We start from the raw sequence: 23,615 nt of genomic DNA, 5'->3' as shown, positions 1-23,615 counted from the left end.
GGTACCGGCAGGGTTCCCGGCGTTCTCGGGTACTTCTGCGTAGCTCTTGACTGGGCTCGTTGATGCCCTGGGGAACGCGACAGAACAGCACACGACAAAACAGCACGCGACAAAACGGCACGGTCAAAACAGCACGCGTCAAAACAGCACAGCGTCAAAACAGCACGGCGACAAAACAGCACGCGTCAAAATAGCACGCGACAAAACAGCACAGCGTCAAAACGGCACAGCGACAGAAGAGCACGTGCCAAAACAGCACGGTGTCAAAACAGCACAGCGACAACACAGCACGTGTATAGCAAGTTCGATCGCGCTTTTCACTCCTCTCTGCGCGAATAATATCGAATCTCCTTGACCCCTTCATTTAATATCCCTAGGTTGTAAAGGAATTTATTGCCTATTTCAGTGCTTTCCAAACTCCGCAACCCGGAGACACAACCACGTTTTTCACAAGTCTACAAGAGGCAGTTTTAATGATTCAATGATGATTACTAGTGTCAGTCAACATAATAAAATGTATGCTCAAAAGCTCAACTGAAATCCATAAAAAAATACTGCGGGCAGCAATTGCTTCGCGACCCCCCACTGGATCTGTCGGACCCAGTTTGGGAGGCAGGGAAGTTGGTAGTGAACCACAATTTTCAGCACAACAGGAGCTACCGATCGGCATCCATCGTAAAGCATTCCCGTATAGGTGACAGGCGGAAAGCTTTAAATAATTAAATGGAATTGTTCGAACCTCCTTTTACAGTGAAGCTGTTGCTGGTACTTTTTTTTTTTATTTTTCCGTGTCGTTGATAGTCAGAAAAAAAAGGGTAAATTGTCAAATGTACTCATAACACCGATTGCCATTGTGTTCATCAGCTTCGCTTGCCAAACATGTCAGCAAGGATGAGTTTCAATCAAGTTTCGTATCTTAATTCAGATGTAGTAGGGATGAGTGTCTTATTTGGCAACCACTTAGTTTTTTCAGCCGCAATGAAGTGTGAACCTCATGGACGATAGTGGAGTCTGCAAAGTGAATGAAGCCATATTTCTGACAGCTCCTCTAAGTTAGGGATTAATCGTACGCTGTTAACCTTTTTTATAGTTAGGACGCTGACATGAGGGTCTTGCAAATAATGCGTCGTGTAATCCGCAGAATATCAGAAGAATTCCAAAGGTCCTCACTTGGCGATTTCACCATCAGTCCTTCGCTAAAGTGCGCGATAGGTCCTTCTTTGGTTTGGCACGTAAATTCCCAGAGGTTACTTTAGCAGCATATTTATACTGCTAAAAGTCTTCTGGCTACCGATTAACATCCACGATAGTAGGAAAAACAAACTTGGAGACAGAGACAAGAGTAAAAATGATGTCCTAAAGAATAGATTTTATTTGACTCGCTTTCTCCTTTAGCAATCAATTTACATAGTGTAGGAAAAGCGACACCCAAAAAGGGTATCAATGAGGGGCTGAGCGTCATACTGGGATAAGATATTTCGTAGCATTTGCGAGATCTTTGCATAGGGCTTTGAGCCCGACGGTCTGCACCCCCTTTGGCTGTCTACCAGATTCTGCTGGCTGAGGCTCTGCTCGGTTTTGAGTGCCTCGATGGGTCGGTATGGATCTGGATGCTGGAAACCGAGGGAAGACTGCAGATTTCTGTGCTGTTTGTCATATTTTCAATGTCCTGTTTTGACGCTGTGCTGTTTTGTCGCTGTGCTGTTTTGACGCTGGGCTGTTTTGACGCCATGCTGCTTTGGCACGTGCTCTGCTGTCGCTCTGCCGTTTTGACGCTGTGCTGTTTCATCGTGTGCTATTTTGACGCGTGCTGTTTTGTCGCTGTGCTGTTTTGACGCTGTGCTGTTTTGACGCGTGCTGTTTTGACCGTGCTGTTTTGTCGCGTGTTGTTTCGTCGCGTGCTGTTCTCTCATGGTGCCGATGTAATGCTCTGCCGGTCGGTCTTCGGTGGAAGGTCGACTTGAGTCCGGCTGGGATGCTGCCTCCTTTAGGTGCTTCGGAACAATAAACATTATCCATCCCACCGCTGCCACCATGTAAGCGGGCCGCCAGTCGGGTGATGAATAATGTTTATTGTTCCGAAGTGCGCCTTTATCAAGGCGAGGAATGGTGTGACGTAGGGCGTCCTACGGTACATGATTGGATGAGCTCTTTCACTAGCATGACACAGCTTGTGCCTGCTACAAGAGTTAGACGAGTGCCTCCTTCATCCCGTGTGCATCATGCTCTGTAGACATTAGATGAGAAATAATCGTCACGGTAAGTTGAATAATTAACTAAAATCTGATCATTAACTTTTTTATTTATTTTTAGGGGTTACGTCGCAATTGCGGTATTGACGACAATTACGGTTAGAGGCCAAACCAGTTAAAATAATTCGTGAAAGTGTAATAAGTGTTTTCTATATAATAACTGATACATTTTTCCGTTTTTTATACCCGATTTCAAAATCACGCTCAAAAGAAAGACCCGGAAGATCTGTCCACAGTGGCGCTTGGAAGTAGGGATGTCGCGAACCACCCTAGGTTCGATTTCGAAAGGTTTCGATATTTGCGAAGCGAACTGAGGTTCGATTTCGAAAAATTTCGATATTTTCGTACCGACCGAGGTTCGATTTCGAAAAATTCGCAACTTTTGTCCACAGCGGAGTTTCCAATTCGAAAAGTTCGAAGCTTTCACGGTTTCTAAAGTTTCGAATTCGAATATTTCGAATATTTTTTTACTTCAGGTTCGATAAATTCGAAGATTTCGAAATTCTTTGTAAAAACAATTCGAAAACTTCGAACGCTTCGAATTTTTATAGACATGAAGTTCGAACAATTCGAAGATTTCGAATTTCTTTTTGCATAAAGTTCGAAAAGTTCGAAGGTTTCGATTCTCTTTTAACGCTAAATTAAAAAAAAAAGAAGAAAAACTTCGAAGATTTTGAATTTTTTTCTAATCCAAGTTTTCAAAGTTCGAAGTCCGATTTTCAAGTTTTTCCACAGTTTCAGTTTCAAATAACGTTTTCACGACTCACTGGTTTTCACAAAATCAAGTTTAGAAAAGTTAGGGTGTGATATCCAGATTCTGCGAAGTTGGTCAGGCAATTAAATGAGACGACGAGTGTCCCGGACGTGCTAGAATATTTGCCAGCCTGCATCACGCAGTAGTGATTGCACGAACACACTGTTTTACGAGACTCTTCCAGTTCGAAACGGCCAGGGGCGAGCAGGAGGTTGAGGCTCAGAAAAACCTTGAAGCGACCTGGCAAACTAGCTCGCCACCCCTTGCACGCTGGTAGTAATCCGATCCGGTGAAGTTTGTAATTGTCCTGGAGGTTTATTTTCTGGGACGGAGGAATCGCCTCGCAAAAACCACACAAGCCGACACAACTCGAGGTCGAGGAGCGTTCTACCATACAAGTGGCGTCGGACGAGGAAAAACGGGGGGAAAGAGGTTAGCGGGGAGGGTGGGGGGGGGGGGGGGGGGGGGTTTAGCCTCCTTCTTTCCCTTGCAGGTATTTCGGACTTTTAAAGAAAACAATACGGGGAAAGAGGGCGTGGTCGAGGTTATTTTAATCTGAAATTATTTATGCATATGTATAGCTAATGTCGCTCTTCACTGCATAAAAGGTTGCGTAGATGGTCATTGTTAGAAACTCGTTGCCAGAAGGCACTGCTCGTCACATGCCTAGTGGTTCGGAAGTTCAAAGCTGTCTTTTCGACCTAAACACCTGTGCCGATAGTAACAAAAGAAAAAAAAAGAATAAATGCGGGAATAAAAAGCAGGAGAAAAAAAAATCTATCAAGAATTCGTCGGAAGTGTTCTATTCTTGCATATTCAGGGGTTCAGAACTTGTCTTTATACCAAAATGTGTACAGGCTAAAAGAAACACGTCCCATGAACGTGAAGCGAAAAAAAAAAGAAGTTTTCTTTTAATGACGTGCTGAACTTGAACACTACTAGAAATCTTCTCCCATGAGTTAATTTATTCCTTAACGTGAAAAAACAATAAATATATTATTTTGTATTCTGCAGATGGCAATTATATGTACTGTCTGTGGTGTTAATTTAAATGCGATACCTCAAGCAACTTAGACGAAAATAAATATCAAGTTTAGGTCATAATTGCATGCAGATACATATTTGGACATTTCTTCGAAACTCACGTTGAATAACAATAATCACATCTTAAGACGGCACTTACTTAGGCTATACATAGATCATTCTTAAAAAAGTATAACTTATCTACCATGAATAGCTCCGGCTGCAGCGTGCTTCAAATCTGGAACAAACGATAATCATCAAAAACCCGTCGTCCTTCCTCGCCCCTTCGGGGATTTATTTCTTTAAACCTAAGCATGCCAGAACATTGAAATCAACGACATTGTCTTTCGTAAGGAACGCAGCACCGCGTGTAAAAGTTCGAGAAAAAAAAAAATTACGAATGTACCCCACTGCTTGAAATCAAATGAAACCGTCCGCCGGTCTTTCGAAGTTCGATGAACGTCGAACTTTTACCCTAAAAGTTCGAAGTTCGTCGAACTTCTGACTTTTCAGAATTCGAAAGTTCGAAACTCTTCGAATTCTCCTGATAAATAAGTTCGAAAGTTCGAAATTCATCGCATTTTTTGGTCAGTCAAGTTCGAAAGTTCGACAAGCATCGAACCTTGCAGCGCAATAAATTCGAAAGTTGGAAAAGGTCGAATTTTTTAGCGTAATAAGTTCGACGGTTCGAAAAGCGTCGAACTTCTTAGCTTAACGAGTTCGAAAATTCGACCTCCGTCGAATTTTACGATATAGACAATTCGAAAAATCGAAATCTTTCGAACCTTTCGAACCGCTTGATTCGATCATCGAAACTTCGATTCGAAAAAAGTTCGCGGCATCCCTACTTGGAAGAGCGACGTAGTCGTGTCGATCGTGTCGTCGCTATCTGGGCAGCGCGTATTTGGTATATTGAGCCGACAAAACGAGTGTCGGCGTGACTGGGACGGCTACGTCGCTCTTGTAACTTCAACTCAGCAATTAGACCCGAGTCCAATGAAGGGCGTCCTTCGACACCCTGATTGGACACGAGGCCCAGTCGAGCACCGTCGCAAAACTCGTATCCAATCGCTGTCTTCGTACGGCCTCAGTCTGAGGACGTCAAAATTCGGGCTCAGGCATCGATTATACAAGGTGGTTGTCAGGGCTTGCGGCGCTTTTACTGTGTGCGATTTTTAAATCGGGCTGGGAAAACCCGAAAAATGATCAGTTAATATCTTAAAAAGATGATATATATTTAACAATACATTTTAACTGGTCTGGACTCTAATAGTAATTGCCGTAAATACTGCAATTACAATTCGACCCATGAAACCAATAATGAAAAAGTTAAAAAAATTAATTAACGAACTTTAGGGTTTTAGCCAACGTCCTGTGACGCTTATTGTGGTATATCTGACCGAGCAACCGCAAGGGGCCTGCCGCTGAAGCTCAAAAAAGGAATGACACCCGTCGGCTCCTGGTCATGGTCTCTGCGTTCCGAGCACCCCGAGCGCGGGGGCCCGGCCCTGTTTATTTTACGCACGGCATCGGCTTCTTTTTCATTTCTTATAAATACTACACTTATCCCCTCATCCACTTGAAAAATACATGGAGAAGACGGCACTCGTCTGACTTAGTCACCTTAGAACAACAACAAACAACAAACAAACAACAACAACAACGTGCTTTAGTTAAAATTAAACACCGCATAAAGGTGTAAATAATTTATCTTATCTTATATGTCCTGTTGTGCTATTGGACAGATTCATATATCTTTATTGCTAGTGAAGAATCGTGAAGCTTCTGTGCTTTTGATGTATCTGCCCCGAATAATGTCGGTTAGGGTTAGGTTAGGTTCGAGTTTTGTTAGGCTAGATACTAATATGGTTTCAATTAAATGTCTTAACTTAGGCACGTTATACTGGATTGTGTGGGTCAGGTTCAGCTTGATTGGTTTTGTTTAGATTGCAGATTGGTTCGGTGTGGCTAAGTTTCGGGAATACAAGTTTAACTTAAGTTAAACTGGCTAACAACGCTTATTGGTTCAGAGCGGGGAGGGGGGGTTAGGATAATACTAGATAACTTAGCTTAGATAAAGCAGAAATCAAAGTAAACTTTAAAAAATAAAATTGCCAGAAGAACAAACGTTTCAGCTCCAACATATCAATTGTGCTGCGACCTAAAAAAAAAAAAAGTCGGTTTTTACATTTATGTCTGCATATTTCTGAGCTAATAGATTTTGACGCACTCTGACCGAACCGAACTGCACGGAAGACAGGCAGAGACACAAATTACGACTCGTATAATAAAGAGAGAGAGAGAGAGAAGTGCAGATATCCTTTCTTCGATCTTCCCGTTCTGAGCGAGCCACCCAACTTTGCTCCGTGTTTTCGCTCATTTGGTTCCACGGTGCCAGATGCAATTTCTCCTTCTCCTTTTTTCTCTTCCCTTCTATCGAGAATTCAATCTAAAAAAATGAGACTGGAAAGCCCGGGGAGAGCGCGCATGCGCTTTAAAAGCACGTCTGCCCCCCCCCCCCCCCTCCCCCCCCCGCCCCCCGCCTCCCTTCGAATCCGACCCGAGTCCCGCGTGCTATATATATAGTCCGCGACAACTCAAGAAACCAGGTCTTTGGAATATTATATTCACGCTGCTATAGTCGCTGACAGCTTACAAAACGCAGGGCCTGGCAAATCTTGAACATCATTGGTGCGTAACTATTAAAAAGGCAGCATCGGCCGTTAAGAATGGCAAAATGCAAATCACGAAGCAAGAAGCGTCAACATAAGAATCTATATCCTGCGGTTCTAAGGCTGTGAGTAACTCTATACAAAACGTAACCGCCCCCCCCCCCCCCCCGGCCTTCCATTATTATTACTTTTTTTTTACCTTAAAGACCGACGACCAGATCGCGCTTTTCACTTTTCCCCCGCTTCCTCCTCTCCCCCCTTCTACCCCGTCCATCGTTGCCTGTTTTCTCCTCCCCCATGGTGAGGAGGATCTTCTGCCATGCAGGATTTCGCGTCTGGTCGTCGGCCTTTAAGAATGAATTACTTACCGCCGGAGTCTCATGCTCCGCTTAAATATAGCACTAGGGGTCCGAACCAGACGTCGAAGTTTTAGAACTAACGTTGTCTTGTTCAAAAGTTTTACAAGGTAATTTTTTTTTTTTAAATCTCGATTGTAAAATGTCGGCCGACGGTGCTCTCAAATACCCATAGGAGCCGAATGGCACCAGAACCTAAAAAAACGGGCCCCATTTTCCCAGTGATATTTTCGGAAGATCCCCTGTAACTTTTAAATAATCTAACGGTTAGTTCTGAAATGTTCGCAGCTGGTTCGGAACGCTAGCGCAACATTTTGGCCGAGAATGTGCGTACGGCAATGGATACTTTCGTTTTGTATTAAAGAAATCACTCTGTACTTTTCTTTGTTTCTTTGTATGCGCTGCAATATTTGAGCTGTACGCCATATATCTTTTTTATTCGAGTCTCCAGTGACGAGGCCACAGAGCAGCCATATCGCCAATACTAAACTGAACAATCCAAAAAGACACTGCAGCGATGTGACGTGAAAAGTGTGTGGCGTGGGGCGGCTTGACCCCCGTAACACGTAACTGGTACCCAGCCTTTAACATTTCGCTTCCTTTGCCTCTTCGGGCGCTATAGCCGTCGACCGTGTATCGCTCTGATCGGTTTATTTTGTGCAATGAAGGGAAAACTGACGTGCAGGCATTTTTAGAGCGTACAAAATATTGGTCATCATGCCGCGGTCAAACTCGTAATATATGGTAGAAAAGACAGTGTGCAGACAGTGTCTGATGCAGACATTTACTGTATATATGTACGAAGCAAAGATACTTCAAGCCTACCTGAGGCATTTCCGGAGGTAAATTCTGTCACCATGTCTGCGGAGAAACTTCGTGTCTTCTTGTACGATGTAGAAGTGTCACTTCGGTTTAAGACGTTCATTAAAAATGTCCCCCCTTCATCAAGAAACAAAAAGGGGGGAATTGGAAGAGAGGGCTTCATAAGCGAGTAACGAATTGAAACGGGTTCCGCGCACACATGATGGGCTCGCCTCCATTTGCATGTCGTACGAGGAACAGTGGCGCCCAACGCGACTGTCGCTACTTATTTGCCAGCTCCCCGCCTTTCGCGCCCGTTGCTTTTGGCGCAGACAATAGCGGCTCATCTGGGAGTCGGACTCGGCGCGTATTCATGACCTCCCTTCATTCCGAGACTGCGGTGCTGAAAGCAGAGCCGCTCTTGCGCGCTGCCCTAATAAAGGAATAAACGCGTCCGAATTAATGCGGCCGAGCGAGGTCACCGTTTGTCTCAAAGTTCTTTGTATCTCCTTCTTACTGTCTCGTTTTGTTTGTGTAAAGATTGGTACTATACGCGGGTAATATACACGGGTAATATCACAGGCCACTATCCGAGCGCCTGTCGAGCTATTGATTATACCGAGCCCAAATCGAGTGCTCACGCAACGCTCTAACCTTAGAGCCGCATACAATTATTGTCCTTGGGGGATACCGCGATCCTCCAGCTACATCATCAAGTTTTGCGAAGGAGAGATTAAAGAAAAAATGAAAACGATCGTGTATGTGTTAGAGATAACACCGCAACAAAAACGTTTCTTGGCCAGTGGCGTTGTGTGCGAGTATGCTCGGGTCGCACCAGTACCAGTAAGCTTGTGTAAAGTAAAAAACGTTCCAAGCGAATATCGTTTGCACAGCCAGAACCATACTGTAACAGCATCACCGAGGTCGACACTCCCTGCCACCATCTCCACCGCCGTCCCCGCTCATCTGGTTCTTCGTTCGTCCGCGAGAGGGCGAGCGGAAGGCTACTAGAGTTGTGAAAATCAGTCTCACTCCGTCTTGGTGGTAACGCGCTAGAAGCAATGGCGTTATTAGTGAAGCATTACCTTTTTAAGGTAACGTGGTAACGTACTCGTTATCTTCTCAAAACAAGAAAGAATAACCTTACGTTACTTATTACGAATAACCTGTAATGTAGTTAGGTTACTCAATACCTCTTCTTCTAAAAAACTTAAAAAATAAAATAACACTTCAATTTTGTTTTGGGTTTCTAGGCACCAAGGCATATGAATTCGTGCACTCACTCCCCACATCTTCAAAATCAAAACCGCAAAACGAAAAGGCGATCAGGCCAAGTGCTTGCATGGACAGAATGTTTCTTAAATTATGGCGCTTATGCACACCTTTAACGTCAAAACAGTAAAACGTTCTATTTATGCAATGAAAAGTAACGCAAAATTAGCGTGCATTACTTTTCATAGAAAAGAGTAACGGTAACGTGTTCCTCTTATTTGAGGTAACGAGGATAGATAACGCGTTTCCTTTACTTGCAAGTAATGAGTAACGGATTTCGGTATTTTTTTCGGTACGCCTAGTAACTGGTTTTACCATACATCTTTCTAGTGCTTATCGTCCTGGCGACAAGTACCAAGTCATTGGGATGTGGACGCATGCGCAGCGTCCAGGAACGTCAATGGCGTATAGTCAGAACGGTTTGAGCAGCCGACTAAACAAAGGTGGCAGCCCGCAGAAGGCAATTATTAAAATGGCCCATCGCGAGGTTCTCAATGTGGCCATATTCCTGTGCTTGGCAGGTCCGGGGTGGGAGCCTCAGATAGCGGCCTGTGAGCGCGGCGCCGTCCTCCGATGTTTTTCCCTCGATTAGAGCCTCTCCTCTGCCACTTTCCCGGCGATTGTGCGGTTGTGGTTGAACAAACGCGTTCCCGTTCATCAAGGCCTCGCTGCGTGTTGAGGACCTATTAAGGTTGTCATGGCAACGCTCTCTTTGCGCTCCCCAGTGTCCTTCGTCCGACGTCTATGGTGGTGCTCCGGCGATCGCCGGACAGTCGGCGAAGGCAGCGCGAGGAACGTGGGGAATTTCCGGAGGATACTTGTTTACACTTCGCGCTGTTGCACGCCTTCGTTTCTAATGAAGATAACAGAGCCGCGCGTTTTACTTCCGCGATAATTGGCGACGTGTTTGATCGAAGGCGTCGCTCTGGTCGGCCTTCCACGATTGGCCAAATGCTGACTATGACGTCAGCAAAGGATTTCTCATGATGAAAATAAGAGGTATATAAGAGCTTCATTGGCGACGATGTTGGCAGTGGTGGTTTCAAAGTGCAATGATTTCAAGCTTCCACGATTGTCATATGAATGCCGTCGAACTTGATGTTCACAAGGTAATGACTTGACGAGAGGGAACTATGGGAGGGCGACACCAAAACATCTCGCCGCTAATATAGACGATTGCAAACAAGGCACCTGGCCGTCGCCATATTCTTGCTCGTATGAGCAAGCACGTCCAAGTGAAAGCCGGCCAAAGCTACTTTCACGCGCATGCTTCACGTGCTTGCACGCTTGGGGCACCAGTCGGGAACCCATGTTTGCTAACGTAGCAGCTGTACATGGGCGTGGCCATAACCGATCTTCAGTCTTTGTTTCCACTAATTTCGTTTACTTCCCTTTGTCATTGGAGTAGCAGGCAAGCTCATTGCCATCTTAGATTCTATTGTGTCCTCCTCAGCAGTGGCCTTTGTGGAAACTCGTGAACACCTGTTTCAGTGGCTGGATAACTCGGTAAGAGAAAAGAAGGTCAGCAATGGCGGCTGCAATCTGAGGCGCAAAGCGTCTATACTGGGTGGCAGTCTAGTATCCAGTAGATGCTTAGCCTCAAGCATGAGTTCGTTGCCTTCTGTCGGACTTTGGATACGCGTGCGATGAAGCGTAATTGAAGGCAGAAAGCTCGCGCTCGATGCAGAGCGTCTATTGGGTTCTATGGGCCGTAGTAAAGTTACTGAATGTTCCCAGAGTACCGAAACTCCCAAGCTTCGCTTCAGAACCGCGTCGGGGTGCAGCAGTTGCGATCCCCAACATGGCGCTGCCCTGTGCCGTCGAAGCAAAGTGCGTACCTACAGTGTAGAGTTCCTCTTCGTGTGAGCAGTTCCATCCACGTTCCTAGCCTTTGGTGATACTGGTCTGTTTTTATTACGGTTCTTTCCTTCGTTTTGAGCGGTGCGTGGCTTACTCCTCACTGTCTCGTCTCAAAACACATCGAAGTCGGGTGCTAGGCTTAGCGTCTGAGGCGTCTGAGTTTAAAACGCAGCACCAGCGAAACCGGAGAGAGCAAACGTGCCGACAATCTTCTTTGGCTAACTACAGGGTGTTTAAAAGAGCGGCAGGCTTTTTAAATCGACCGCGAAAATTGGTATCCTAACCTATCCCGCTACGATTTTGTGCAGGGTTGCCCACAGGAAGAGCATTTTTTTAATAAATTTTGCAAAGAGCGAACTTACCTGAAGAAGAAGTAAAAAAAAAAAAGAAAAGACACGTCTTAACTCTTATGGAAACGTAGCGAAGCCACCAGTCGTCAAACAACAAGGCACCCTATGGTTTGAAGACCGGTGGCTTCGCTGCGTTTCCATACGAGCTAAGCCTTTTTCTTTTTATACTTTTTCCTCAATCCAGTTCGCTCTTTGGAAATTTTATTGAAAAATTGCACCAACTGTGGGCAACCTTTCACAACATCTTAGCGCGATAAGTTAAGAAACCGATTTTTGCGGCGGTCAATTTGAAGAGCCTGGCAGCTATTTAAGACACCCTGTAGATTAGCGGCTTTTTTATTAAAAAAATGATCTAGAGAAAATCAGCGCACCTTCCGATTGGTCCTAACTCATCGATGCCCAGAGCTCCCACCCTTGCGTACTGCCGTAGTCATGTTAACGTACAAACGTTTTATATATTTTTTTGTTGTTGTTTGGGGCCAATCCACAAATGGCCGACTGATACTTCCGCCACGGGCTAAACCAGCCGATCGGAACTAGATTCTGCGGGATTGGCTCCGGTAAGCGGTCTTAATGGAAGTCGGTACCCTGGGGACATTGAGTGTCTCTAGGCTGCAGAATAGCCAAAGCCCGCAAACCAGACCTTTCCTAAGCAGCACAAATTTGGCCAATCATTGGCAAATGGCTGGCAATGGTCTTTTGGCCAGTGGTCAGAGAGTGGCCAGCCATTGGCAGATGACTGGCCTTTCTCTGGCCATCGGCCAATGGATACTGGCCATCAGACATCGGCCTAACATTGGCCAATGAATGGCCACTCTCTGGCCATTAGCCAAAAGACCATCGCCAGTCATTGACCAATGCTTGGCCAAAATCTGTGCTGTTTGGGTTTACTTCATCACACTGAGATCTAGCCAACGTTACTAGATTAGGTCAGCTGTGGAACTCCCACGGATGGGGTACCCCCTCACTCACTTTAGACCGCCTCCCGTCGTTTGTAGCGACATCTAAATTTTCATATCATAACTGTCTGTTCCATAGAGTACGGCGCGACGCCATCTAGACGCTGTGTTTCGAAAGTCGAAACACAGCGTCTAGACGGTAACTGCGCCACATGGCTGCAGTTACCATAGCAGCCATGTGGCGCGTTGAACAACGGGAGGCGAGTCTTGGTGAGCGAAGGGGGGTGGGGCGGGGGGTACTGCTTGTGCAAGGAGCGTCTATGGGCAGTTTCGTAGCTGAGCTAATCTAACAACGTTGGATCTCGTTCAGACACGGTAGAAAGGGATTGGACACCAACGTTGCCTCAGCGTTCTTCCCGGACTCGTGTAGAATCAACGCGTCAAAGGACGCGCGGCATTGTGATTGAGATTTATCGCTGAGTTGGAGCCACCCTAGCGTGATTCGTGGTCTTTGATTATTCTGGCTGGTGTCGGTGGAGCACTGAAGAGTCCGTTATTAAATCAAACCAAATCCCGTAAGTTTGTGTTGTTGTTTTTTGCCACGAGGTTAGAGTCGCTTAATCAAGGAGAGGGTACGGCAACCGTCTTTATTTCGACACTCACATTGCGATCGGACGAGAGCGAATGGATCTGAAAGTTTTTTTAATGCAAAATGTGTTATGAGGATGGTTTGGCGTATTAGCGTTTTGTTCGCTAAAAAAAATGCTGAAATAAACAAACAAATTAATCACGCGGGGAAAACGTTTCGCTAAATTTAGCTGGAAAATATTAGCCCACGTATTGCTTTGTCGATATCATGCTGCTTGACACTGCGACTTCATGTGACGCGACATTTCTAAATGCAACACAATGGATGGAAGTCACGCGACCTTTCGAATGAGCGCAACGATGCGCGTAGCACGTGAAGTCACATGGCACTTTTGTAACCGCTGAATTGTCCGAGAGGTCTGGTAATGTCCGGACCATCGTGAAACAGAGTGTAGCCAAAGTCGAGCCAAGCACAAAACTCAACTTTCACCGAAACAGGCACAAGGAAAAAAGTTTAATAACGAAACAAAGAGAGAGTGAGAGTGATCTGCGACAAACGAAGACCAACCTTACAAAGACAAAAATAATCTACGTGGGGTTTCTCACAATGCGGTCAGTGCGGGCGCATGCCAAGTAGCGTAACTCTGCTTTGTTTATCTCCGCCACGAGTAAAAGCGCGGAGGACTTTCTAACGGAGACCGGAGCGCGGAGATTTGCAACGCGCGCTTCGCGTTGTGAAATATGAATTCGGTCGTGTCGGCTTTCGGTGCCCGGAAAGCGTCGAGCTGGCGCGGCTGCCGCCGCCTCTGTTGCCTCGCCTGACAAATGAGCTTCGGCGCCACAAAGTGCGCCCAGAAGAAAAGGAAAGAAGGCAAAGCGAGGCAATGGAACCTTACCGCAGACGTGGTCAGACGTTTCTTTCTTTTTTTTTTTTTGTCTACCTTCGAATTGGCCATGTTCCCCGAACCCGAGATATTGCTCTGCGGGCCTTTGGCAGCGTTCACTCTTTGTTCTTAAATTGCTTCGTGATAATTTATCGTCTTTTTCCCTCGTTTTCTCCCATTTATGAAAAAGTAAAAGTTACCAAACAATAAAGTAACCTAAGTCCGCTGCAAGATCGGAGGTTTGGAAATGTATTTGGATGACTTAAACTGTGCAAATGCGGTAAGGAAGGAAGAGACAACAGAAAGGAAAGAGCGCTGGCTCGCAACTGAGATTGTAATGTAAAGGTAGTAAAAGAGAAGGATGATGTCAAATGCGATAACATTAATAAACTAAAAAAGGGCGAGGAGGTATAGTTTCACAAATTAACCTCTCTCTGAGAGTCATTTTAAAGCCCCAATTACAATTTACATTATTACCCTATTCCCAAGTGAATATACCTATGTACAAATATTCACATCCGAACGTGAAAGTTGACCGTGACCCAAAGGGTACTCGCCACGGTGGAAGAAGCACAATTGGGCGATGACTCTCTGTCCAAGGCGGTTGCCACATTATGTTCGGCGCACCGAGCGCTTCACTTGCACGGCGATAGATGGCCCAAGTATTCGGTCCCCCCTACACCGACCGCTCCGGTTGTTTCTCCCAGCGGTGGTTCCGGGATTCCCACATCTTCATATTCCCTTAAATAAAAGCTATCATTCCCATTCTCCCTGTCTGCTTCACTCCTGTTGGTGTTCTCTAATGGAAACAAAGCAAATAAGCAGGAAATGCGTGGAATGAATTTCCCAGCATATATTTTTTTCAGGGTTTGCCAACTAATGTTTTAGTGACACCCCACCCAAAGCGCAAATATGGCATTCAGATTGAAGGTTAATACCCTAGCAAGATTTGTTTTTATGCGTGACCTCTAAGAGACTAGACACATTTTTTATTTGCACAAATATTTCTGTGGCTAGAAATTCAAAAGTTATAGATGTGCATGCTCTCGTACCTTGAGCTCCAGCAAAAGCTTTGCACATTCACTTACTTATTTTGAAATTCCGCAGAGCTTTGTTTTAGAGTATAGTGGCTAGAATATTTCAATGGTGCCGCATAGGAAAAAATTGCAGAGGATACAAAATTGTGACTGCCACATAATTATGATGCACTCATGTGACTAAGTAACTTTTGCATATTTAGAGACCCTGCTGAGGAGCTTTGTTTCTATGACTGGATGGCTATATGGAGTAAGTACCATGACATACAATGTCCATCAGCTGTGGCAGCTTCCGGGTGCAGCACGTCAGATGTGGCCTCTTTGGGCTCATTCAGCCTTTGTCTTCGAGGGGGGAAATGGCCGCCTAATAACTGGTGAAAGGCGCCATCGCTGCACCCCCGCAGATCGTAGAAAGAGTTGTTATGGCTTAGGAGCTAGAACAAACTTTAGCTTCATCACTCTTGAGGGATTCTGTGAAAGCCCTCTGCAAAGATATGTTGGGGTATCCCCAACTTAAGAAGTACCTGGTTGCCGGCACCGCGTCCTTGCTTGGACATTCTCGCAGGGCCTCTCTGGATGACAAAGAAAGGTCCTGCCTTTCGACTAGTTTTAGACCTGCCAGCTCTTGTGCTGGAGTTGTTGAGTTTCGTCGGTTTGCCCTACAGGGGCAAATATTCCACAGTAGAAGTTACTCGAGGTCCAGAAAGCCGGACTAATCTGTTGCACAAACAGAAGACCTGTCGTATGATGTCATCATGAAGGTGCTCTTCTTCAAAGGTGTAGTCTCTCTCCTATGTGAAAGGGTAATTGTTAGAACCAATGCTGGGTCTTTCTCAAGCAACATCCAACCCTGTTTTGTAGCACAGTTTGAGCTACATGCACTCCAAACACAGCAGCTCAAGGCCCCGTGCATTTTTTTCAATTCAAGTCTCCAGCAGCGAGCTATGTTTGTAATCTCCCAAACTTAACTGAGCGGGTTTAACCTCTCTGCTTCCTGAAAAGTTTAGTCGGCTTGTTTTTCTATGTTTAAAGGGTAAGAGAAACTTGCACCATACTAGACCATAAGTGCCAATTTTGTTGCGCCTTGCCCCCCCCTCCCCCCCCCCCCCCCCCCCCGCAGCCACTGCACTCAGAAATCATGATTTGCTCAATTAGGAGGGGTCATTTTTAATTTTGTGATAGTTCTTAATGCATTTATGTGGTGTACTTCTTTAGGATTATTGTTAGGAATTTGTTTCTCAAGCATGCTGTTTTATCAGTGTTTCATAGATTGCATTAGATATCTTTTTCATATATTTAATGTTTTGCACCATTTATAGCCACGCAACTGGATGTATTTCATTCTGTCAGGGATGGACAGTGTCGTGATATGAATGTGTCGTGATAGTATTTCATAAACACAATTTTTTGTTTGTATGTTTGTATTGGACATCACTTTCCAAATAATATTTGTATAATTGCTTAGAAGTAAATTTTCTAATCTATTCCTACTATGACAATAGAATAATGGGCCTATGTATTTCGTTACAACTTTTGATGCTCTCTCTTTATCTTTTTTTTTCTAGTTGACAGACATCAGTGTTCTAAACAAAGAAGTCTGAGGTCTTGTTGCGATGCACACCAAGGTTCATTAGACTATGTCTTTTGTCACCCCATTCTCAATTCAGAAAGCATAAATTGTGGGGTGCTACGAAGCATTACAAGCGTAGTACATTGCCCTCCCCCCTCCCCCAATGGGAATATAGCATCCACCTTCCAATTAAACACACGGGTGGGAAAACATTGATTCATTTAACCCTGCCATATCGAAATCGCTGGTGAAACAATTGCAAAGATTAGGCGGGAGTGTGATACCTACAAGGAGGTGGCGTGCAAGAAGACGAGATGAATTTTGAGGCCTTCATTCTCAGGAATATGTATTTCAGTATCAATAACTCCGTATAAATATTTCTGTTCTTGCCAAATGCGTTCCTGTATTTTTATTTCCAGATTTCCAGATGTATCTATGATAGATGTATCATAGATACATATCACAATACGTACTTGATTATGTATTTCAGTATCAGTATTTTACTTGTTATTGTCATTTATCCCAGTATTTCTAATACTTTTTACTTTGCAGATTATTTCTGTGTACCCCTTTATTTTTTTGTTTACATGAAAAGTGGTTGTTACAACACGCAAATTTCGTATGATTCTGAAGTTTTTCTTTTTCAAACATGCACATTTGCTTTCCCTAGTTCCTCATAAACGTTTGCAATTTAGACAGTCTTGTTAAAGGGGCCCGGCAATGCTCTTTTAGCTGCTGCCTTTTTTGTGTTCTTCCTCCATGGTGGTAATTGGGCAGCTTAAAGAACTGGCAGAGTTTCAAAATAATAGTGCATCATATTTTATTCTGAGAGGGGTGGTGTCGCGTGGTGCTATCGCAGTTCAGTTGCACGTAGCCCTACAATTGAACTATACAGAAAAGAGGACACATGCAGTGTCCACTCTTCCCACTCTGCTTTCATAAGCTTTTCTATTTCTAGAAGGTGTAGTTCATGTCACACCGATCGACCATGCTCAATGTTAAGCTTACATGTATCGCATGTCATAAATTCAGGCAACAAAATGGGCAGAGCTTAGGTTGTATTAAATATATTGATAGCAATTCAATTATCATATTCATCTCAAAATTTATAATTACAGATACACTAAATTCATGCATTAAAATTAACCTAGCTTAGATTATATGAATCTCATGAGCTAATCATGTTTAAACGCTTTGAGACATATTGAGGGGCTGCGACACCACAGGTTTAGTAAAAATGGAAATACATTTACTATTCTCATCACTTTTATGTAAATGTTTCGAGTGGTTCTGCCAAACTGAATTTGTCACCAGTTTTTTCCAGCATTCACAAACTGGATCACACATATCCACCATGTTAGATGTGTTTCCAGAAGGTTCATGTCCAGCTTTTGTTTTCCCGTTGTCTTAGTTTCCAGTCTTGCCAGCTTGTCCTAACCAGATGCGCATTACGGGCAAATATTCCCGGTTTCGAAACCAGCTTGTCCTAACCGGATGCGCGTTACAGGTATATATTTCCGGTTTCAACAAACTGGAGATTGTCTTTCCAGTTGACGTTTCAGACAGTCCTTGTTGGATTTAGCATTTCTAGTTCATTTCCAGTTACATTTGAGACTGGATTTTTTGGTAGGGAAGCTTCCACGGACTTCCGTGCATGGTTGATTTTACATATGTCATGGTCATCCTGCTGCTCGTTGATTTTTAAACATTATCATTTAAGTTTGTCGGACGCTATGAGGAGATGAGAACCTCTAACTTTGCGGCTACTCTTTCTGAGTTATGAGACAGAGGGTGAAGGTAGGGCATTATTACAGGTCGGATCTTCTTTCGGTCTCAACTTCCTCGTTAAGGTGGTTTTAACATACACTCAACGATAGTGGAAATAAATAAATCGGGCACCCTGAAGCGCGAAGTCTCCTCACCTGGACCTTAAAGCTCTTTTCTGCTGTGTGGTTTCAAGACTTCTTCGAAGCCGCCCCTAACGTATTGAAAACAAGTCCTCTCTTGACGAACATGGCTTTTGCGAAGTCAGATTGCAGAAGGCTTTTCTTATGACGTGGGGCGAACATCCAGCATTCACTATAGTAGTGGAATGTTATATTCAGATCTAGGAAATGGAAGGAGTAGTTTCCCGCCCATTCATGTGTGAACTTGAGTCCCCCAGCGTGTTCTACGAATGTCGCTTGAATGGATTTCATGAGCAGTGTCTCACATTTTTGTTGGGCATTAAGGAGGAAAAGATAGTCGTACAGGTATCTGAATATACGACAAATCTGGAGCTTGTCAAGACTCTCATCAATGGCTCTATTACATTTCAGAGGTACAAATCAGTGAAAGCTCGAGCTACACAGGATGCTATACAGATTTCTCTCTTCTGTATGTAAGGTTTTCCATTGAACATAACCACAGTTTAGTTCAGGTAAAACCGAAGAAGCTAAAGAAAGGAATCTACTGTATTCCACAGTTGTTCTGAAATGCTACTTCTCCATTGTCTTCAATATGTTCTCTCAATGCAGTAAACATCGCCTCGTGAGGTACTGAGTAAAATAAATCTTCTACGTCGAGGGATAGCTAGCCATACCTAACAGATGAGATGTTGTTTCCCAGATAGTCCTCAGAATTGGGGACCAAAAAAGGTTCATTCAGTTGGCATGGCTCCTTGCCACAACCCTTTTTTTGTAACGGTCACACGGAAAGGACACCCTTCTTTGTGTGTTTTCCTGGCGAAGAATATGCCCAGTTGGTCTTTACCGGCTGATGTTATCTATTTTCGAAATTGCACTAACTCAAACTTGTGGCACAGTTGTAGAGCTCTGACCTTCACTGTTTTAGACTTGTAACATTCTAGTTGCTTAAAATGTTTCACGATGGCCACTCTTGCCTTATTTGTGTAAATATCATGGGGGCCATAATAAATCCTCCTTCCTTACCAGAAACGATTAAGTTGGAATTGTTTTGCTGGAAATACCCTACAATACTGTCTACCTTGGTTCTACTGCCTGGTGCTGGTGCCGGTCCTATTTTCATCAGCACATCCATGCATTCATCAATACACCGTGGTCGGTAAGGCTCTTGTTTTTTTTTTTCTCTATATTATGAATAGTGGAGGTCATCTGCACACTACGCATTAGTGGTGTCGTGCACAATTTGGGGCCATTTCCAAGACCTTTTTTTATTTCGACAGGTAGACTTGTATTGCCGAGGGTAGCAACAGATTCGCCTGTCTTACATTTACCTTGATTTCGAAGACTCTTGAGATGAAGAACTTATGTCCACCAGAAGTACTCTGTCGTCCCAATTGCTCTGAGCAGGTATCCTTGATATCGTGAACCGCAGGCGCTGTTGGATTATCCGCCCCGGCTCTTTCCTTCCTGTTGTCTCTTCCTTACCTTATTTGCACTGTCTAAAGGGCCTCTGACACGCCGAAAAAATTCTAAGTGCCCGCCAGTGCCCTGTGACGTAACAGTATACCGCAAGGTGTAGGGGCGGTCAGAATGGACGCATTGACTTACGTCACTAAATTGTGTTCGCTGGAAGTCACGTGAGTGTCACTCCTCGTGTTCCCCCCGACCGTGCCTAAGACTTTTTTTTTTGTCTTCTCCGCGAGCGATTTTAGAAAACGAAGTTTCAGATCCACTAGCTTTTTATCACTGCACTGTTTGTTAGTTTGCGCGCTGTAAAAGTTGAGGACAAAGAGTCAGTAGATCGACGTGATGGAGGTCAATGATGAAAGCGTTGCGAGTACAAGCCAGTGCACAAATGCATGCCATCAGTCCGATATAGGATGCCTTTATGTGTGCTTTGCTTGGGGTGATGACATCTGGCCATTTTGCTTCGAACGCTTATTTTTGTTCCGAAGCATGTGAAAGAGTGTGTCCCTGCACGCGCTCATGGCGGTGACTGTACTACGGCGACATTTTGTTTCCGGCGATTTCTTTGTATTTTCCCTGTGAGCGCGTGCTGTCGGCATCGGGTACTACAAACGCTTGCATCACCCTAAACAGAAGGCCATTAAGGCACTCTATTCCGATAGTACAGAGCCATACTGGGCACAAAACAAGCTATCAAGTTTTGAAAATAAAAATTAGAACGCTCGCAGAAATTAGGATGTGTAGCATACAACACACCCGATCGCATTGCTGGAGGTTCAGACACCGAGGTCGTCGAATCATCGGATACTCTCCAGGCTGAGGATGTTTACCGTCTAGAGATTACGAACTGTTGAGTGTACCAAGTACAAGTTAACGTCGAGTATAAAGTATGTGTTTTGTCTAGAACATGCGCAGAACTTGTTTACTAGGTTCACTGACTCCTCTTCTTCTACCGTTACAGCAACATTAAACGATGAAAAGCAAATAAAGAAACCTTGTATGCTTGGATTGCTCGCGCAGGTGCGGAGATTAAAAAGATATAAAAAACAATATTACGCGCGGTAGCGGTAAGCAGGAGGAGTGATACAACTCACGTGACTTCCGGCGGTGCCTCCCTTCTGACCGCCCCGACCTCTTGCGGTACACTGTTACGTCGCAGTGCACTGGCGGGAACTTTGAATTACCTTTGTATTTCTATTTTTTATAAAACATCTACGCAACTCTTAGGTGAAACAATTATTTTGTGATATCCTAATACACCATTGAACGCCTAGCATGAAAAAACTTTTTTTTTGGTGGTGGTGGGGGGGAGGGGGGGCGTGTCAGAGGCCCTTTAAGTCAGCATGTCTACCCAAGTCGACCAGCAACTCATTTTGGAAAAGTAACCAGAATTATCGCTGGTCTGAACGCTAAATTATAAAACTGAAGAATCTTGCACTATGCTTTTTGTTTGCGTTTGAATATGAGACAGATGTCAGCTTTACTAGCCAGAAAACAAACAAAACATAAATAAAATGAGAAAACTAAATATGTTAAGCTGCGCAGAGAATCGTGTGTAAAGGGTAAGCATATAAAATTCCAGAAAATATACATACAACCCTATCGTATATCTGACACAGACACGCGGCAGAAATAAAGTCAGAAAAGAGAGATAGAAAGAAGGCGTTTGGTCTGTATAGGTTAATTAATAACGCTTTCGAATAACTGAAGTCGAACCTCGGACGTCGCAGATTTGTTCCTTGCGTTTCTCTTGCAGTCACATTTTCGTTTTAATTTTTTTTTTTTTTGTAATTTAGCTGATCCATTTTGAGTTTTTATTAGAAAGGTTCGATGTCCATTACACTTTGTTTATCACTACATGTTTCTGGGGATATTGGGGCATTTTGAGGCTGAGCAATGTCCATGACCTTTCTACAAAAAAAAACATTTTTTTTTTTTTGCACAGCTGCTCATGTGAAACGGCGTTTAACTTGAAGAAATAGTACCACATCAATAAAGGAGCATGAAGAAATGTTTCGACTTTCGCTAAATACTACTTAGAATCACTTCCTAACCTTATTAACTGAATAAATGTGCCTTCGTTTTTCTTTCTAATCAATGGCAGTCGCAAGAAAAATAACCGAGAAATATGAGCATCGTTTGTTCCCTCAACTGAGGGCCAGAACAAGCGGCCACGTGGCCAACGCCTATCCTATGCCGCCAACATTAATCAGTTCCCACACGCTAAGTTCGGCAAAGTAGAAAACGCGCCCTGAGCTCAAGGCATTGCTAGAGTTCGGCTATTCTCATCACCGCAGTAGTTGGACACGAGCCACTAACCAAGTGTTGCGCCGAGCCATTGATTGTTACGAGCGGAAGTCAAGTATATATTCATAACGAGCGTGTTGGCAAAGTATACACGATAAAAAAAATAAAGCATAAAAAAGACGAAACTCAGACGAGTATATTCTTTCAACTCACAACAAAGTTTAATCCATGGAGTGCGATCGCCCATTCCCCTGCGCCCCGTTCCCCTGAACTCACGCAGTTCTCGTGTTAACTTCACGAGTCGCGCTCGACTGCCGTCAGACGGGTGGTTTTGATCCCACAATGAGGTCATTAAGCTTTGCGAGGGCAAGACTGAGAGAAACAGTCCCCTTCTATTCTTGCAATTTCACCGCGCAAAGAAGCTTTTGGGTCAGTGCTGGTCTGTGCCAGTATACTTGGGCAAGACTAGTACCTGTACGCCTCTACAAAGTCATGAACAATCAACCCGATATCGTTTCGTGATCCCTATAAACAGAATTATACACTTTAGTATTTTCAGTACGGAGGTTGCAGGTGCACTTTTAGTAAAACCCTATTCGCGAAGCATTTATCCGAATAGTTTACGATTGTGACTTTCCAACGAGAGAAAATTCAGTCCCGTGAAAGCAAAGAAATCGGCCCCTGCACTTCGCGCATTGCCTCTGTGGCTATGGACTTCCTTTGCGACCACTATCTTCTTCCAGAAGCGCTCCAACAAGTGAGCGGGTCACGTGTTCTACCGCACCGCGTGCACGCTCGCAGAAATGAAACAGACGACACGCCGATCCGTCTTAATGACGGCCCGCCCGGTAATCGTGTTACGTCGGCGACGAGGTCCCGGATAATCCGGCAGGACGCAATCGTGCTTAAGCGAAGAAAGGCAGAGGTCTTGGATAGCTCGGGTGTCAGCTTAGATTAGGTTCGGCAGAAAAGCCCGCCACCATACCGATACCTTGCTATCGGGCCCGGACCACCGACGGCTCGGAGGATATCCGGAGCATCAGGTGACTTCCGGTTCCGGTTTCTGAAAGGAGTCCCGCTATTGGTACGGTGCACTGATATTTATATCTATTTGCTGGATCGCGTTTGACCAGCTCCGTCTATGGACGGGAATGCGGCCACTGTCGTGCATCTTTTTGGTAGAGTTATATCATCTCTAGCCATCATAGTAATATGGCGGACAGCGCAATGGCGGCAGGCTGCCATAACATAGCCGTGGATCTAGTACACTGTACCGTGGGTGATGTTTCGTGCTTGATTAAAGTTGTTCGATGAAGCAGATTCTTTAAACCCGGCGTGAATGGTAGACTCATTTTTGAGGACCCGTCGAAAGTTCTACGAAAGCGCAGCACCGGGGGAAAGCAGCGCAGCTCGCATCGAAAGCGGACTCCTTACCAGCGTCTGCTTTCGATGCTTCTTTCGATGCGTGCTGTGCTACTTTTCCCCGGTGCTGCGATTTTGTGAAACTTTCTCAACGATCGGGCTGCCGTTCACGCCAGGTTTCAAAAATATGTTTCGTCAAACAATTTCAATCAAGCACGAAATATCACCCACGCTATTTTCAGGGCAGCCTGCCTCCACAACTGTCATAACGCTGTCTGTCATGAATGAATTATATTGGCTGCAGCAGCTGTACCTTG

The 23,615-nt window shown here is 44.5% G+C and overlaps 1 pseudogene; it reads left to right on the top strand.

The window, feature by feature from the left end:
• The first annotated feature begins 14,623 nt into the window (after positions 1–14,623).
• LOC115321450 lies at positions 14,624–15,730 on the top strand (annotated as a pseudogene).
• Positions 15,731–23,615: the final 7,885 nt, after the last annotated feature.

This window comes from Ixodes scapularis, unplaced genomic scaffold (assembly GCF_016920785.2).
Source record: "Ixodes scapularis isolate PalLabHiFi unplaced genomic scaffold, ASM1692078v2 PGA_scaffold11__112_contigs__length_91849675, whole genome shotgun sequence".
Lineage (NCBI taxonomy): Eukaryota > Metazoa > Arthropoda > Arachnida > Ixodida > Ixodidae > Ixodes > Ixodes scapularis.
The sequence above is the reverse complement of the archived record's forward strand: the minus strand, read 5'-3'. Positions and strand labels throughout refer to the sequence as shown.